The sequence below is a fragment of the Theropithecus gelada genome, chromosome 6 (assembly GCF_003255815.1).
Source record: "Theropithecus gelada isolate Dixy chromosome 6, Tgel_1.0, whole genome shotgun sequence".
In the NCBI taxonomy this organism is placed as follows: Eukaryota; Metazoa; Chordata; class Mammalia; order Primates; family Cercopithecidae; genus Theropithecus; species Theropithecus gelada.
Genome location: NC_037673.1, coordinates 22,560,570 through 22,576,038, shown reverse-complemented (window position 1 = coordinate 22,576,038; position 15,469 = coordinate 22,560,570). Strand labels below are relative to the sequence as shown.

The window sequence follows — 15,469 nt, the reverse complement described above, 5'->3', positions numbered from 1 at the left end:
AAACACCCCCCACCCATACACACTTGGTTTAAAATATTAATAGTTTATATCATGGTTTAGGAAAAGATAATACAGGTTTAGATGCAATTTTATACCCCTTCTGGAACATGAGCAATTTTAAGATAAAGATGCATAAAAAGAGTCTTGAAGGAAAATATTGATACTTAGAGCTATGGCTATTGAAGTCTTTATTCTTAATATTTTAAAATTTTTGCATGATCATTCTTTACTAGAAGTGAATAGAAAGAAACTGGATATACGCCATCCATTTAAAGAGAGATATGTAAAGATAATGAATAATAAGAGTGACAACAACACTTGAAAGACTTCAGCTTTTCTCATACCAGGCCAAACAACATACTTTCATCTACTAGTTGGATTGTGCTAATACATTTAAATGTTTTTAGAGTTATGTCCCTGGTGATGCCTGAACATTTGAAAGTATTTACAGAGGTTAATTTGGGACTACATTAGTGAGGCAATTTTCTAGCTATAATTTGTGTTAGTTATTCCTTTTAGATAATGAGGTAATCAGGTTGTCTTTGCAATAAAGAAAATTTTAGGTCTTCTTGCAAATTATACACACAGCTACATTCTTAGATGATCACTGTGTAGATGCTTCTGAAAGATACAAAAGGAAACTTGGAGTAATAACAGTACTCCAGTATGTTTCCTGTTATCTGGACATAGTTTTTAACTGTCTAATTTACCTAAATTATCTCCTGATGTCCCCGTAAATTGAAGATACAATCTCATTCTCACCATTCCATTAACTGCCTATAATCTTAGAATTTGTTTACACTTTATCTAGTTTCCTTCTGGGCTGCCTCCTCACCTCAGCCTACACATTCTGGAACAGCTTCAGGCTTATTTCTATGATGTAGGAAGTTATTAAAATATGTTAATTTACTTGACTCAGATGACTTTAAATTAAGCCCTTATAATATCCTGCCTTCCAGGCTGTCCACCACTATGTAATACCTGGAACAAGATATTAGTTTGTCAATATTTACAGAAAAAAGAAAAGAAAAGAAGAATGTTATGGCTTTTTCTCATAACTGCAGTCATATTTACTTATCTGTTCTATAATTTAAATAAAATCAGTGATGGTGAACTTAGTGAATGCATCTGCGGCAGGCAACTTCCCATACACTTTGCATGCTCTATGCTTAACCCATTTTTTATGGATGAAGGCTGACTAGTTGAGTAGCTTTTACAATGTCATGGGTCTAATCAAGGACTCAGACCTTGCTGAGTCCCCAAGCTGCCTGTCTCTGGGCCAATGCTTTCAGCTTTTGTAATATGCAGGCTTTTAAATGTTACCACGGGTAGAAAGATGGACAAATGTTCCATGTTTTAATGCAATTTCTCTGCCTTGCAATCTCCTTTGTTTTTTTAAATATTAATATCATTTTGTAAATATGATTCTAGGGAAATATGGGTAAAGGCTTGGATTTATTCCTTTGAGAAATGTGGAGTGATAATAGTTTTGAAGAAGTAAGGTTTTGTAAATCAAACTCTGCTAGAGTATGGAGTAAAAGATTGAAAAACATCTTTCCCTTGGCACAAATGATCTTTACCTTCTCTCTACTCCCAATTCTCACTTCCAGTATCTCACTCTCTCTTTCAGTTATCAGTTCTCTCCCCACTGAACTACTTTCTGTTTCCCTAAGATGCATGGACCATCATCTCCTTGGAGATGTACACAGAATTTTTTTTCTGCCCTCCCCTATAGCAACTCTCTTGGCTATGTGGCCTTCAGGATTTTGCTTAAAGGCAATTTCCTCTGATTCTAGTTCTTTCAGTGTTAAGGCTGGGTTGAAGATCCTGCTTAGTGCACAAAACTCTATGGAACGTACTGTACAGTAATTGCCTTTTAACTTGTCTATTTATCTCTATATGTATTTAAGGGCATTGGATACCTTTTATTCATCTCAATTTGTGATGTGCTATTCAAAATTTCAAATGGTGTTAGAACAGGCATTTGTGGTTCCAATACCAACATGAAGGTTGCCTCTTTTCCCCTTCCACCTTCCATGGTCTTTGTCTCTCTGGACAGGGTAAGGTTTGGGAAGTATGTGTGGAGTGGCTCTGTGGATTGTGAGAAAGGTGCCAGAGGTGATGTTCAGAAGCCAGGTAGTGGGAACTTTAAAGCAGGACTACACATGGCTATCATGCAACCAGAAAGTCTCCAGACTTCAGCACTGAATGAAGCAGGGTTCAAGATCACACTGTTGTAACAGGCATTAACTTTTAAGTTAATAAATATCATAAGGACACAGAAGATTCCCAGGGAGCAGAAAGTGAGATGGGGGCCTTGGGGGCATCTGGGCAGTAGTTGTTTACCAAATCTAAAGAAGTATTTCAGGCCAGGCCTGGTGGCTCATGTGGTGGTCATGTCCAGCACTTTGAGAGGCTGAGGTGGGAGGTTCACGTAAGCCCAGGAATTCAAGACCAGCCTGTAGAAACCCTGCCTTGATAAAAAACAAAAATAAGGCTGGGTGCAGTGGCTCACACCTGTAATCTCAGCACTTTGGGAGGCTGAGTTGGGCAGATCACTTGAGGTCAGGAGTTCGAGACCAGCCTGGCCAGCATGGTGAAACCCTGTCTCTACTAAAAATACAAAAATTAGCTGGGTGTGGTGGCCCATGCCTGTAATCCCATCTACTTGGAAGGCTGAGGCATGAGAATTCCTTGAACCCAGGAGGCAGAGTTTGCAGTGATCCGAGATCACGACACTGCACTCCAGCCTGGGTGATAGAGTGAGACTCTGTCTCAAATAAATAAATAAATAAATAAATAAATAAATAAATAAATGGAAGAATTAGCCAGCCATGATGGTACATGCCTCTGGTCTCACCCACTTGGGAGGCTGATGTGGAAGGATTGCTTGAGCCCAGAAGATCGAGACTTCAGAGAGCCACGGTCACACCACTGCACTCAGCTTGGGTGACTGAGTGGGAACCTGTCTCAAAAAAAAAAAAAAACAAAACAAAATGTTTCAAACCACAACCACATAGCAATTTTGCTTATATCCTCAGTCCAGAGTACACAAAAGGCGATCAGCTTTATGAAAGGATGGAAAAGTCGTTAAAATTATGGAGAAATACAATAAGGGGTGGGGAAGGGGGATATATTTATTTTACCCAATTCCAAGAAATACAGGAATAAAAAGTGGCTGCATCAAGTGCTTAAGCACACAGTCCAAACAAGCACACCACACACCAGATGAGGGCTCCATTTCTACCTCCTTGCATTCATGTAAAGCATTGTTAATGTCATGAAATCGTATTCTCTTTCTACCTTCTGTCCTAGATAGAGCTGGCCAGTATTTCACTCACTATGAATGAATATGAAATTTTCTTCAGAATTTTACAGATGCAGAAATCAAAATTTAGGTTTAATTTTACCTGAAGCAAAATATATAAAGTCAAGTGTGCATTGAGTGCTTTTCTCTGTGGTTGCAAACACGCTTTCATATATTGGGAATATGAAGAATCCTTGGATGTTAGAACACTCATCTTTGATAACATAATAAATATCACAAAGTACACTCATTCTAAGGCACATGTTCCTGGCCTATCAAATGCTATCAGGTACGGAATCACTTCAAGTATAGTCATGGAAACCTACAATATGATTCCATGACTATACCTGACAGCATTTGAGTTAATTGGAAGAGAAAGGACAGTTCAAGTGAATCTCCCGAAGGCAAGCGTAGGAACCAAGATAGAGGCTTTTTAAGGAAAAATCTGGGAACACATATAATAGAAATCCATCCTATGGAATCTGAGAAAGATACAATTTATTGAGTCATTAATTTATTACATAATTAAGAGAGCCTATGTGTGAAGGTACAGATTAACAAGATTGGTAGGTTGCTAATTCCATGAAGTCTACCTTTTAAAACCTTGTAAGCATAGTGCTAAACAGATAAATGGCACAATATAAGGGAGTGTTGTGTTACGTGAAGGCATGTTATGGAAAAAAATAGAGGAATAGATGAATGAATGCTGAAATTGAAGAGGCTGATGAATTTGAGATAAGAAGTTTAAGAAACACTCTCAATAGGTCAGCAGTTCGAGACCAGCCTGGTCAACATGGTGAAACCCTGTTTCTACTAAAAATACAAAAATTAGCCAGGTGTGGTGGTGCGTGCCTGTAATCCCAGCTGCTTGGGAGGCTGAGACAGGAGAACTACTTGAACCCAGGAGGCGGAGGTTGCAGTGAGGTGAGATCACGCCACTGTACTCCAGCCTCGGAGACAAAGTGAGACTCCATCTCAAAAAAAAAAAAAAAAAAAAAAAAAAGAAAAGTATCCATAAAAAAGAGTTAAGGTAAAGTTTATAAGGAATGTGTCAAATATTGCACAAGAGACCCCAGCAAATAAGTCTTTAGTACTCCAAGAAGAGTCAGTGTTCAACACAATTTAGTGTGACACTTCATTGGAAGGAAGCTAGTTCCTTCCAGAGGTAAACTGTTTGTTTCAGCAGGTTAGAGGGGGCATACTGTGTGTCTTATAGTCTATATTGGTCTATATTGATCCTCTACAGTCGAATATATCAAGTTCATATTGTAGATTTCTGGGAGAGGAGACATAATCTCCAAATTCAAGAAGCTTATCTAATACTTTGTTAACCAAATATCTTAAGAAATAAGCATGAAAAATGTAAGAAAAAAATAAATAAATACATGTCATACAGCATATGCAATATTCAATAGTACATTTAAAAGATTAATAGAATTTTACCACTAAGATGGACCTAAATAATTGAAACTAAAATTTTAATTTTAGATGTGATTGCTTTCTTTTAGAAAGGCAATTAGAGTTAATACATACCTATCTCCCCCAACATGCTGAATAATTATGGTTCTTATTCTTTTCTTTTTTTTTTTTTGCTTTTAAACATTTATTTTACATTTTGTGAATCTGAACAATATTTTTACACAAATATTGCTCAATAAACTGTAATGCAATTAATTTATTCAAAATGGGGAAGTCTTCTTAAAAACTGAACTCACAACACTCAAGTTTTACCTTAAAACTGAGAAAGTCTGAAAGCCTGAAAAGTTAGATTTTAAAAAATGAGATGGATATGATTTACATATATAAATTCACTGAGTAATAAGAGGAAAATGTTGCAAAAATTTGTCAAATGTTCTAAGGATAACTCCAACTTTTGTATAGAGAAGCAACAAAAACAAGTTTAGGTGACTCATATAGGAATATTTACCTACTTATTAGCACAAGTTCCTCAAGTACTGCTACAAATTTAAAGAATTTTGCACATCAGCAAAATGGGACATTTATTGAATCTTGGAGAGGGAAGTTCTGCATTCAGGCAAAATGAACATTGCAGTTTTGAGCTATTTTCATTACTCAATTTTTTAAAATACAAAGCATTTCAGTTTCCCAAACTATGTGGAATCACTTGAGGGTGGCATAAAATAGATTAATGCTTGCTGACATCTGAAGGATGTAAAACAGTTGTTTTACCTGCTGTGTCTCTGAGAGATGAATGAGGGCAACCTTTAGATCTACTTCTGGATTTGTCTAAAGGTGCTTTTAATAGATCACCCAATAAAATATAGAACTATTTATACTTTTGTTCTTTCAGAATAAGTGATGTAAAGAATTCATTTAGAAATCAGATAAGAAGAAGAAAACTATAAGTTTTAGCCCTTTCAGTATTCAACCAAAAGACAGGTTTTTTTTTTTTTTTTGTCATTTGTTAATATAGAAACAGAATTGATGTTAACCTGAGACTTCTAGAAATCCAAGTTCCCAAGCTTTGCTTTTTTAGACAGTTTTAAAATGAGTTCAGAGTGAAGATTTGAAAACCTTGTTACTGTCTGAAAAAAAAAAAAGTTAATACTGAGGGAAAAGAAATTAGAGGAAAAAGGAGCCCTACATACAAAATTACCTTCCACTAACTGCTTTTGTGAAAGAAATAAATAATTTCTTTGTATTTAAGTAATGAAGAGAGACAGCCTTTGATACAATTAACAATTACTGGTAAATTTCTATCAAATGAATATTCAAAGATGAAAAATACTGACCCACTAGTAGTCAATACTAAAAATACTAAAAAGAATTTAATATTAAATTTTAAGGAAAAAAATTAAGGCATTTTTATTCCTTCACATTATCAGTAACTTTCAGCAACTTTATTTGGTACAGTTAGTTTAAACTTAGGGCAGGGTAAGATCTCATACAACATTTTTTTGAGTTAGCTGCTCTGAGAAATGAGCCATGTTCACCTGTAAAGACTCAAGTACAAAAAACCCTTATTTTATTTCACTTTGGAGATATTGTGTTGTTTTTACAAATTGAAGGTTTGTGGCAACCCTACATTGAGTAACTCTATCAGCGCCATTTTTCCAACAGCGTATGCTTACTTTATGTCTCTGTGTCACATTTTGGTAATTCTTGCAATATTTAAAACTTTTTAAATATTATCATATATGTTATAGTAATTTCTGCTCAGTGATTTTTGATGTTACTGTTGTAATAGTTTTGTGGTGCCATGAACCATGCCCATGGCATGGCAAACTTAATCAATAAATATTGTGTGTTCCGATTGCCCCCACCACATGGCTTTTTCCCCATTTCTCTCTCTTTCCTGGGTCTTCCTATTCCCTGAGACATAACAACACTGACATTAGGTCAATTAATAACCCTACAGTAATCTCTAAGTGTTCAAGTCAAAGTACGAGTTGCATGTCTGTCACTTTAAATGAAAAGTTAGAAATGATTGCCGGGCATGGTGACTCATGCCTGTAATCCCAGGACTTTGGGAGGCCGAGGTGGGGGGATCACCTGAGGTCAGGGGTTCAAGACCAGCCTGACCAATATGGAGAAACCCCTGTCTCTACTAAAAATACAAAATTAGCTAGGCATGGTGTTGCATGCTTGTAATCCCAGCTACTCAGGAGGCTGAGGAAGGAGAATCGCTTTAACCCAGGAGGTGGAGGTTGTGGTGAGCCGAGATCATGCCATTGTGCTCCAGCCTGGGCAACAAGAGTGAAACTCCGTCTCAAAAAAAGAAAAAAAATGTTAGAGATGATTAAGCTTAGTGAGGAAGGCATGACAAAGTTGAGACAGACTGAAAGTTACATCTCTTGCACCAGTTAGCCAAGTTGCAAATGCAAAGGAAAAGCTCTTGGAGGAAATTAAAAGTACTACTGCAGTGAATACACAAAGGATAATAAAGCCTTATTGTTGATATGGAGAAAGTTTGAGTGGTTTGAATAGATTAAAGCAGCCAAAACATACCTCTGCATGTAACCCTAATCCAGAGATAGGCTCTACTGCTCCAATTATTTGAAGGCTGAGAGAAGGCGGAAGCTGCAGAAGAAATGTTTAAAACTAACAGTTTGGCTTGTAAAATTTAAGAAAAGAAGCCATCTCCGTAACATAAAAGTGCAAAGTGAAGCAGCAAGTGCCTATGTAGAAGCTGCAGCAAATTTTCCAGAAGATACAGCAAGACAATTGATGAAGGCGGCTGCACTAAACACTAGATTTTCAAGGCAGAAGAAACAGTCTTAAAAAGGAAGAAGATGTCATCTAGGATTTTCTTAGCTAGAAAGAAGTCAATTCCTAGCTTCGAAATTTTGAAGGACAGACTGACTTTTATTAGGAGCTAAAACAGCTGCTGACTTTAACTTGAAGCCAATGCTCATTTATCATTTCAAATATCATAGGACCCTTAAGAATTATGCTAAATCTACTCTGAGTAAGCTCTATAAATGGAAACTAAGCCTGGGTGGTAGCCACATCTGTTTACAGCATGGTTTACTGAGTATGTTAAGCCTACTGTTGAGACCTACTATCTATAAATATTTTTTTCAAAATATTACTGCTCATTGACAATGCATCTGGTCACCCAAGAGCTCTGAGGGAGATACATGCAGAGATTAATGTTATTTTTATATCTGTGAATATAGCATCCTTTCTGTAGCACATGGATAAAGGAGTAATTTTGACTTTCAAATATTATGATTTAAGAAATACATTTCATGTCCGGGCACGGTGGCTCAGGCCTGTAATCCCAGCACTTTGGGAGGCTGAGGTGGGCGGATCACTTGAGATCAGGAGTACAAGACCAGACTTACCAACATGGTGAAACCTAGTAAAAATACAAAAATTAGCCTGGTATGGTGGTTGGCGCCTGTAATCCCAGCTGCTCGGGAGGCTGAGGCAGGAGAATTGCTTGAACCTGGGAGGCGAAGGTTGCAGTGAGCAGAGATCACTCCATTGCACTCCAGCCTGGGCATTGCAGCGAGACTCAGTCTCAAAAATAAATAATTAAAAAAAATACCTTTCATAAGATTACAACTACTGCTATAGATACTAATCCCTCTGATGGATCTCAGCATAGTAATTGAAAAACATTTGGAAAGGATTCACCATTGTAGATGTCATTGAGAATATTTGTGATTGATGGGAGGAGGTAAAATATCAACCTTAACACAAGTTTGGAAGAAGTTGATTCCAACCCTCCTCGATGACTTAGAAAGAAGGGTTCAAGACTTTAGTAGAGGAACTAACTGCAAGTAAGGTAGATATAACAACAACAACAAAAAAAACACCAAAAAAAAAACAAACAAACAAAAAAAACAAAACCTAGAATTAGAAGTGGAGCCTGAAGATTGGACTGAATTGCTATAACTCATGGTAAAACTTTAATGGATGAGGAGTTGCTTCTTAATGGATGATCTAATAAAGTGGTTTCTGGAAATGAAATCTACTCCTGGTAAGATGCTGTAAACATTGTGAAATGACCACAAATGATTTAGAATATGTTATAAACTTAGTTGACAGAGCAGTATCAGGATTTGAGGTGTATGAGACCATTCTTGTGTTGCTGTAAAGAAATACCTGGGACTGGGTAACTTATAATGAAAAGAGGTTTAATTGGCTCATGGTTCTGCAGGCAGTACAGGAAGCATGGCATCAGCATTTGCTCAGCTTCTGGGAAGGCCTCAAGGAATTTTTACTCATGGCAAAAGGTGAGGCAAGAGCAAGCATGTCACATGGTGAAAGCAGGAGTGAAAGCGAGTGGTGGTGTGGGGTGCCACACACTTAAGCAATCAGATCTCAAGAATACTTACTATTGCAAGAACATCACCAAGCCATGAGGGATCCACCCCATCACCCAACCAGTTCCCATCAGGCTCTGCCTTCAACACTGAGAACTAGATTTCAACATGAGATTTGGGGAAGGACATATGTCTAAACTCTATCAGAGAGGATTGACTCCAATTTTGAAAGAAGTTCTTCTGTGGATCAAATGCTATTGAACAGTATCGTACGCTACGGAGAAATTTTAGTGAAAGAAAGAGTCGACGGATGTGACAAACTGTATTGTTGTCTTATTTTAAGAAATTTCCACAGCCACAACAAGCTTTAGCAACCAATACCCTGGTCAGCAGCCATCCACATCGAGACAAGACCCTCCACTAGCAAAAAGATTACCACTCGCTGAAAGCTCAAATAAGCATTAGCATTTTTTAGCAGTAAATAATTTTTAATTAAGGTATATGCATTTTTTAGTCATAATACCATTGCACATTTAAAAGACTAACATAAACATAACTTTAATATGCCCTAGGAAACCAAAAAAATTGTGTGGCTCACTTTATTGTGATATTTCCTTTGTTCTTATGGTCTGGATCCAAACCCACAATGTCTCCAAGGTGTGCCTGTATTTATTATTTAGTCATCCAGTGTTCTCTTGCCATTTATTCATTTTTTAAAATCTATTTTTAAAGTAGTTGTCTTTAAAATTTAATATATATCATTCTGTTGCCTACATCACTTAAGAGTTATTGAATTTGGGCACAGATATATTTGTTATTTAACAGATAAAATTAAATGCTATGTCGAATTGTCGTTATTTCTTACAAGGATTTGAAGTAACTGTAGCTGAAGTCTAAATTCACAGGAGCATCAAGTGCAGATGTAGAATTAGTATCTCATTCTATCCTCATTCTTTTTCTACATATATATCAACCCCAACATGCTTATTTATTTATTTTAAATGATCATATACATTTTATAAGCACTGAGCCAGACATGCAAATGACAGATTGAGTCTCAGATAAATACAGTAAGTTCTCTTTGCATCTTATGCTGCTCATCTTATGCTCTGGCATTATACTCCCATTAGTGTAGAATTTCAGGAATTCTAATGCCTAAAAGAATTTATGCAGGTTTCAGACTCATTACAATCTAGAATAAAATCCAGTTCTTAGGTTTTCTTTCCCACTGCTTTAATAATAAGCCAAAGTCTTCTATATGAAACTATTTAACAATTACATATAAAATTACATAGAAATCAAATATCTTGCTAAGTTGTGTCTGTTGTAAACACTGAAGAAGTTACGCAGTGATAGTGCATATTGAGGAATGAGGAACTGTTGCTCCCATAAGATTAACACAGGTACACAATGGGATTGACCAGGGCAAGAGTAAGTCAAAATATGCTATATGGACAGGTGTGTTAAGAAATGTTTTAGCTGTACATCAAGTGTGCTGATCCTACATCTACATCTGTTCAAATATACACAAATATTTACCAGTCACCATTTGCCATTCAATAGCTAATCCAAATCATGGCAAGTAGGATGTACTCAATCAATGCCGCCAAAGTAAATTTAGTCACATTCCACCTCTGCTCTTTTAAAGAGGGAAATATAAAGCTTTGTTTTACACTAATTCAGTTTGCCTTTGATTATTATAAAAAAAGAGACTAAAATGGAGCAGAAAAAAGTTATTATCTTTACACAAAGCACCGTTTTGTCAAATAATTTTCTAGGCCTTGAGAAATAACAGATATACTGTTACAAATTGCCCTAACTACATGTGATTCTTGAAATATATGAGAAAACTGGAAAGTAATGATTAAATGTAATAGGTTTCCTTATACCCTGACATTGAGAGATGAGACCTGATGAGGGAGAGATAGCCATGCCCCTCAGGCTTCCTTAAAGCAGGTAACATTGCTTTGAAAATCTTATGAGATAGTATTTCTAGTTTTAGGATTTTCAATGTGGGTTTCCAGGTTAATTGTGACTTGCATTAAATGATGCCTCTTTAGCATCTTTTATGGACAATGCTTGAAAGTGGATCTAATAGAATGTGGCCAACTCCAACCCTTGGGATAATGGTGCTAAGGCATTTTCAGGAAGTTATTTTGATACATAGCTGCTATAAGTAGCTTGAACATGACTATTCTTCAATAATATGGCAAGTATATTAAAACATCCTAGAAGTTATATTATAAGAATAGTTAGGGCATAGGACCATACTTCCTAGACGGAGTAGCTCTTTTGCAATCACTTCACTTAGTGCCTTAGTCACCTCTCATTTGTTGTGACATAGCTTATTTATTTGTCCCAAAACCAAACGGGTAATGTTGTAGGAGTATTTTCAGAAGCCTCTCTTACTTACAAAATCTCTATAGAATGTAGAGCACATGACTGAATGTTATGCATTTGAATGTCACCTGTGAAGGTGTTATGTTATGAAAAACAGCAACTATAGCACGGAGACATAGAGATCCACAGTATCATCCTATTTAGTAATGCTATTATTGTTTTCCTAGTTTTGGGTCTAAATTGGTGATTACTTTAACATTATGAGTGACATGTAAGTACCTCATAATGTACTAAGTCGGGACCCAATTCTGGAAACTAGCTCCTTTTGCTTCTCAATAAACCAAGGACAACAAAAGCAAAAACTGAGAAGAAAATTCTAGGAAGATTCATTCATTGTTTATGCCAATCACAGCCAAGTGCATGCTACAAAATAATTAAAAGACACATAGTGGCTGGGCCTGGTGGCTCATACCTGTAATCCCAGCACTTTGGTGGATCACCTGAAGTCAGGGGTTCAAGATCAGCCTGGCCAACATGGTGAAACTGCATCTTTACTAAAAATACAAAAAATTTAGCTGGGCATGGTGGTGCATGCCTGTAATCTCAGCTACTCAGGAGGCTGAAGCAGGAGAATCACTTGAATCTGGGAGATACAGGCTACAGTAAGTAGAGATTGTGTCACTGCACTCCAGCCTCAGTGACAGAGTGAGACTCCATCTCAAAAAAAAAAAAAGGGGGGGACACATAATGACTTTGTACAAGTGTCTCGGGTATTTACTTTAATATGTATGCCTGGTGACAGGCCCTTATGATATATTCTTCTGTGTGTTTTTTAAAATACCAAGTCATTCATCTAGTCTTAAATTTGAATGGAATCTGGAACATACTTCAGACATCAATTCACTCAGTTCACAAATAGGGAAATTATACAGGCTAATAAGTTGTTTTAAATGGCGGAAGTTTAGAAATTGTCTTCCATGGTGGCTCAGATCCAAGATCTCATCTTTTCTTGGTGTATTTTGTATTGTTTAAGCTCTATTACTTCTTCTTATGGCTTCATCGAATTTTGTCATTTTTTGTGTGCTGATAAAAAATAAAATGTAATTTTAAATACAGATAAAATAACAAAAATGTTAGTTTCAGAATCACTGAAGATATGGAAGCAGTGTAGAAAAATGTAGGAGACTACAGATCACAGCAAACTCTGTGAAATGCCCTCCTTTTTGTTGCCATCTGCCTGTCATTGACGTGGCTTTTACTGTCTCTGAGGCACTGAATCAATACATTGCCATATTGAGTGATAATATTATATGTAAATACCTCCAAGAGGATTTTGCATGCAATAATGACTCTTTGTGACTTCTCTTTCTTTTCCAAAGCAGATAAAGTTATTTTACGTTGGGCAGCAAATGACTACATATAATTTATGTTTTGGAGAACAGCTAATTCCTGACCTACAATTCAGCATTACAGGAAATGAGTTAATTTTAAAAATATATGAATATAGAGATAGTTCATTTTCAAAGATATTTTTAACACTTCTTGTTGAAAATGTCTGCTATACGAGAAAAGAGAACCCTATTACTTTGTTGGTGGGAATGTGAGTTAGTATAGCCACTAGGAAGAAGAGTATGGAGATTCTTCAAAAACTAAACCTAGAACTGTCATATGAACCAGCAATCCTACTGCTAGGTGTATACTGAAAAGAAAGGAAACCAAAGCCAGGCATGGTAGCTCACTCCTATAATCCCAGAACATTCGGAGGCAGGGGCAGGCGGATCACGAGGTCAAGAGATCGAGACCATCTTGGCCAACATGGTGAAACCATATCTACTAATAATACAAAAATCAGCTGGGCATGGTGGCACGCACCTGTAGTCCCAGCTACTGGGGAGGCTGAGGCAGGACAATCGCTTAAACTGGGGAGGTGGAGGTTGCAGTGAGCCGAGATTTCTCCACTGCACTCCAGCCAGGTGAAACAGCGAGACCCTGTCTCAAAAAACAAAACCAACAAACAAACAAAAAACGGAAATCAGTATATCTGATTTTGATAACTTCATCAAGAGAAGAGATATCTGCATTCCGATGTTTCTTGCAGCACTATTCACTATAGCCAAGATTCAGAAGCTACTTAAATGTCCATGATTAAAAGAATAGATGAATACATTTTACATCAGAATGCATAAAGAACACACAAGTGAAACAAATACAACAAACCAAAAGAAAATAAATGCATTATATAAAGAAGTTCAAAGGTGAGTATCTAGAATATTTAGATCTATGTAAGTAATAGAAAAACAAGTCAAAAATCAAAATAACAAACCAATAAGAAAAACGAACAAAAGTATAAGCAAGAAAATCACTAAGTAAAAAATTTAAAAGAAAGAAAATATTTTCAGGGACACACACAAAAAGGAAATGCAAATTAAAATATTACAATTATTACAAATGAGATAAGAACAATAATTATGTTTGGTAATATCAAATATTAACAATGTGGTGGGAAAGTGGACACTCTCAAAATGAACTAGCAGCAATGAATATTCATAAGTCACATTGGATGGCAACTTGATTACATTTGTTGATATATAAAGTACACTTGATCAAAGGCCACTTCCTAGTTCATATGATAGAGAAATAGTTACACAGATATTCTACATGTTCAGCCAAGTTAGGACTCCAAAATAGATTGCAGGTAAGAATGTGAGTTGCAGTAAAGTATGTACAATATGACACCATTTACTGAAAGCTAATGAAGAATTCAGAACTATATTTTTATAAGACAATAATGCAAAATGATCAGCAGCAAAATGATCAGCAGATTGATAGCTTCTAGAGAATGGAGTGAATGGGTGTTGGGAGTTAGAATAAACAGAATTGGTTGTGTTTTTTAAGGCTATAGATTCATCTTTCATTTATATAATGATATGGTTTGGCTCTGTGTCTCCAATAAAATCTCCTCTTGTAGCTCTCATAATTCCCATGTGTTGTGGGAGGGACCCAGTGGGAGATGATTGAGTCATGGGGTCAGTTCTTTCCTGTGCTGGACTCATGATAGTGAATGGGTCTCACAAGATCTGATAGTTTTAACAACGGGAGTTTCTCTGCACAAGCCCTCTCTTTTCCTGCTGCCAACCACGTAAGATGTTACTTGCTCCTCCTTGCCTTACGCCATGATTGTGGGGCCTCCCCAGCCATGTGGAAATGTGAGTCCAATGAACCTCTTTTATAACTTGTCCAGTCTTGGGTATGTCTTTATCAGCAACTTAAAAACAGACTAATACAATATTTAAATGAAATAAGACAATATCCCTGAAAAGGAATAAAAGTAATAAGGAAATAGAATTTCTAGAATATGAGAGAGTGGTAAATTTTAGATTAAACTGTGAGTGTATATTCTATCCCATTCTATGAGCGAGGTAACCTACAGAATGGGAGAAAATATTTGCAAACTACCTACTCGACAGGAGATTAACAACCTGAATATATAAGAAGCTTAAACAACTCAATAGGAAAAATGCAGTTGGAGTTTTAAAATGGGCAAAAGATCTGCATAGACATTTCTCAAAAGAATTCATAAAAATGTCAAACAGATATTTGAAAAATTATTCAACATCACTGATCATCAGAGAAATGCAAATCAAAAAGACAATGAGATTTTATCTCACCTCAGTTTAAATAACTTTTATCAAAAAGACAGGTAAATACAGGCACTAGCGAGGATGTGAGAGAACACATATTCTTTTGTAGTAGACCAATTTTACCATCCTGACCCCAACATGCCTCTGTTCCTTGATTCCATCTGCTAGATTTATTTGAGTTTAGGGTTTCTTTCTATTATTTTGAAGAAAAAATTTACATATATATAAATATATAAACATATTCAAATATATCACTATATAAGTTTATACATCAAATATATAAATATGTATTTGGATATATAAATATTTAAATTTTATATTCAAATGAAACATATAAATATATTTAGATAAATATTTAAATATATACATTTAGATGCTGATAGCTGTATATATTTATATATTTAAATATATAAATTTAAATTTATAAAAATATATAGATTATATAT

The 15,469-nt window shown here is 36.0% G+C and overlaps 1 protein-coding gene across 4 annotated transcripts in view; it reads left to right on the top strand.

The window, feature by feature from the left end:
• Nucleotides 1-15,469, top strand: part of CDH12 (cadherin 12) — a 1,140,321-nt gene that overhangs the window by 284,066 nt on the left and 840,786 nt on the right. The gene's annotated exons all lie outside the window — the stretch shown is intronic.